The sequence below is a fragment of the Grammomys surdaster genome, unplaced genomic scaffold, assembly GCF_004785775.1.
Source record: "Grammomys surdaster isolate TR1022 unplaced genomic scaffold, NIH_TR_1.0 126063, whole genome shotgun sequence".
In the NCBI taxonomy this organism is placed as follows: Eukaryota; Metazoa; Chordata; class Mammalia; order Rodentia; family Muridae; genus Grammomys; species Grammomys surdaster.
Window position 1 is genome coordinate 4,239,723 of NW_021620873.1, and position 4,555 is coordinate 4,244,277.

Here is a 4,555-nt window from a genome sequence, read left to right on the forward strand (position 1 = left end):
ACCAGGCAATGGTTACTACAGTGAATCAGGGCATTTAGGGTAATCTGGCTTGCCATGCTCATTCAGCTTTGCTCCATAATAAACGCTTGTAAAACTTCTTCAGGATACCAATGTTGCTGGGTTTTCTCTCTCTGTTCTAGAACATTTTGGGTTCTCTTTATCAATCTTAAAAAGAATATGTGTGTTTTGCCTGTATGTATGTATGTATGTATGTATGTATGTATATATGTATATATGTATGTATGTACCATGTGCTTGTAGTGCATGGGAAGGTTAGAAGAGGGTGTTGGGTATCCTGGAACTAGAGTTACAGACAGATGTGAGCCACCATGTGGGTGCTGGGAACTGAACCTGGTTCTCTGAAGAGAAACAAGTGCTTTTAACTGCTGAACATTACAGACCCATACTGGTTTATTCTTTAGAGAAAGACTTATAGTATCCTCAACTGTGTGAGCCTGCACGTGTGTGTGTGTTGGTGAGTTTTCTCTATCCAGCATGTTTTCTTTCCGTTGAATCAAACATGTCCACTCTGATGTGTTTATAAAAAGATGAAGGGGGGGTATGTTCTATGGAGATGTAGTCAGGTATGGAAGAAGGGGGTGCATCAGTGGGCCCATGCTGAGGCATCGCTTCCCCCGGGGGACCAGCCACACGATGTAGTACAGAATAGTTTATTCAGGTCATAGAGAGGGGAGTTAAGAGGGTAGTAGAGGCAGAGAAGGAGAGAGAGGGAGAGAGAGAGAGGGAGGGAGAGAGAGAGAGAGAGAGGGAGGGAGGGAGGGAGGGAGGGAGGGAGGGAGGGAGGGAGGGAGGGGGAGAGAGAGAGAGAGAGACCCCCTTGCATGCACAGGAAGTCGGCTTCTCAGACAAGGTGAAAGCTGTTTTTCTTGTGGCTGCAGCGGCAGGACATCCAAAAGCAACTACAATAGTGGTCAAAGAAGGAAGTGGCAACAGGGCAGATGGGGTGGGCAGGGCCAAAGCTGCTTTTCCCACAGCTGTGAGCTGAGCTGCAGGCAGGACCCAGTGCAGCTTGTAGACAGAGTGCAGGAGTCCCTTGTGGGAGAGAGAGCACAAGCGTAGGGGCATCAGGTGGCTGAGCACATAGGAAAGCAAGTTTCACAGAGACCTTGGCAGGACGCAAGGGGCGAGGCCAGACCCACTTTTCACTCAACAAACCGTGAGCAGAACTAATGAGCAAATATGAGAGGAGGGAGGGTAGAAAGCAGAGTCCCTGGCAGGGGGGCGGGGCTAGACCCGCTTGGTGGAACCAGGGATGCAGTCACTGCAGCAGGAGCCAGCAAATGAGGGAGGGGAAGGGGGTCACTACACTACAGGTCTCTAGAGAGAAAGTGGCAGTTTAGTGTTTTCTGTTAACTGTGAATTAGTCCAAGACATCCCAGTAAGCAGGCACAAGGTGTGAAGACCAACCCATGGGTCAGAGAATAGGGTTATTAACTGCCCCTACCAGTGTCCTGAGGGCATCATTAACAACCAGAGAGATTCTAGCACAGGTCAGATCACCAGGTCATCACATGGGTGTGGGGCTACTGCCCTGAGCCAGAGAGCAGTTTACCCAGGCCTGAGAATTTCTCAGCAGTGAGAAAGAAACTGTCTCAAAGGAGAGAGGAAAATCTCACCCAAGGGAAAAAGTCCCAGAAGTGAAAGACTGAATGTCTCCATCCTCAAGGGCAGAACAGGGGTAGCTCCTAGCTCAAGAATTCTCCCCTGGGACCATGTGGACGTTCACTCTGACCAGTGGGGGGAGGGGGCGTACCAGTTTTCTGAAGTTTTGGCTAGCAAGTGTGGATCTCCATGTGATAGCAGGGGGAGACACAAACCTGCAGAGTTTCTAAATCTAAGTCTCGGCACCAGTGATGTATTTATAAAAGGATAAAGAGAGAAGGTGTATGTTCTATGGAGGTGTAGTCAGGTATGGGGAAAGGGGGTGCCACAGCGGGCCCATGCTGAGGCATCATTTCGCCCTGAGGGACCAGCCACATGCTGGTATAGTATAGAATAGAGTTTATTCAGGGCATGGGGAGGGGAGTTAAGAGGGCAGAAGAGGCAGAGAAAGGTAGGGAGAAGAGAAGTAGAAGAGTAGAAACTGGCCATGAGCATCTGGAAAGAGTGGGAAAGGGAAGAGGGAGAGAAGGGGGAATAGAAGAGCAAGGGAGCAAGAGAGAGCAAGGAGGGGGCAAGCGGCCCCTTTTATAGTGGGTCAGGCCTACTTGGCTGTTGTCAGGTAACTGTGGGGGTGGAGCATACCTGGTTGTTGCCAGGTAACTGTGGGGCAGAGCTTAGACAAAATGCTAACACACTCCATTCTACCTTTTCCTGCCTGTGTTCATTGTGATCAACTAGCTGTTTAGACACCCCTCACCAGACGCTTCTCACAGATGAAAAACGTAAATGCCTCGTAAATGGGAGTCACACAAAGCATGAACTCAGAAGGACCCCCAGGTGGTTGGCCAGGCAATATTCTCTCTAAGGGGAAAAGGAAGTGTGGCTCTGGGCACTCTGAGGTCACCAGGACTGGATGTGGAGTCAGCTCCAGCTTTTCTTCTGTGGAGTTACTCTTGAAGATTCTGCTTTAGGTAGAACTAGAAGCTCCAGAGCAAGCCCCATCTTACCCTTTGTGAGGAACAGGGGCAGGGCAGTAGAAACGAAATCAACCATGGTTCCACCACATAGTTCTAAGCACTTAGCATGCCAACGTATCATACTTTGGGGTATGTTTTCCTGAGCCCTGATACTCTCTTCCTACCTTATTTTTCTCAGTAGAATGTACCAATCCTTACCTTGTGTCTTTAAACCTGGGTAGAACACAAGTTCTACAGAGAACTGATGAAAGGGTCTGAAAATCACTGAAGGAAGACCCCAGACTCAGTATACAAAGAGTTTATTCTGCAGAAACATCCAGCATGCGAGGGTCAACTACTTTTTTTGACAAAGGCACACATGCCTTCTTCCAGGGAACCCAGGGAATTCTGTAGAAGGATTAGGTTACCTAAAATCTAAGTGGTGGGTGCTAGAGGGTCACAGGTGGTCGGTGGTCTGCAATCCTATGTTATGAACCATAGGATGAGATAGAACTGCCCAGCACATCTGGCCAATCATGAGATTATTTCTCCATTTTTGTGATTATCCCCAGGCTGTTCTTTGGGAGGGGTTTTTATGACCTTGTTTCTGGATCTGTTCCTGGGGCTAGTATCTTATGACTTAGTCCCTGGGACTTACAGTCTGTTCCTGGAGCTGGTGCCTCATGGCCACCTTTTAGGAATCAGGCCTGGTCCTTAAATGGAGACAAATGGGGTTTATGTTGTCCTTTCACTGATCTGCCATTTCTTTCATTCTCTGTATAGAATTGAGTCCGTTGGATGCTCAGTAAGCTGAATTAGCTCATCCCGGGTTTCAGCAATTCAAAGGAGCTGTGCCCTTCTGAACCTCATCCTACCCTGTCTGAACCTGTGTTCTTTCCAAGTGGCTACCAACCCAGTTCTGCCACCTCTGCCATATTTCAAAGAGGGTACCCTGTTTCCCAAGGCATGGAAGAAAGGTCCAGGCTACTGTTTCACTGTCTTCACTGTTGTGATGGGGGATGTGTGTGACTCACTGAGTGAGTGCCAATAAGGATTAAGAAGCTTCACATTCTATTTATGGGGGAGTTGAAAAGGAATCAAGTTCAGTTTCATACAGGCTAGGTGAAAATGGTGACCATAAAAACGTAATAGAGATTTTCTGAACGAAAATCCATCCCCAAGTACCCACATCTGTGTGAATGCACGCTGTGAACCATCATGAATGAGCCATGGTACAGGAAGCAGGAGGTGACCCTGGAACTGCTGGAAGCACGCTTGGGTGTAATATGCTCAGGACAATCAAGGGCAGGTTGGTGGAGAGTCACCGACCTGTTAACGCTACAGCACCCACAACCTGTCCCACATGTGAACCTCTGACAGCGAGGCTCTGCCAAGGAAGAGAAAGACATGACAGAAAGAGAGTTTTTCCAGGTGGGTTCAGGCCTGAGCCGAGGACTGTGTGTGCAGGCCATGAGAACAGGTCTGGGGCGTGGGCAAGTATCTCTGATGAAATGGATTGTAAAGAGAGCAGGCCACTTCACTGAGACTGGCATGCGTGTATGGCCGTCACTGCCTTCATTTTGAGACAGCAGCGGTGTGTTTACTTCGGCAGTGTGTGTGTGGGGGGGAGGGTGGTGTTGGAGTCCAAAAGGAAGCACCTGAAGTAGCATCCAGTATCCCAGCAACGTGTATGCTGTTCTTGTGACACACAGCGCTGCTAGCTATCACTTAAGTGACAAAAATACCAGTGTCCCAACACACAGATACGTAAGACGAAACGCACAAGGAGGCCTTACTGAAGCTAGAACTGGGTGAGTGTCAGGAGTTAAACATAACTGTCTCTAGAGATGGAGGAGAGCAGCTGGAAACCGAGCCAACCAAAGGCTACAAAGCAAGCCAGTCTCAGCATCTTTCACTGCTGTTCTTTTCTGGCATGGAGGTGGCTTTTTATAAGATCTGTTTCTTCTGCATGATTC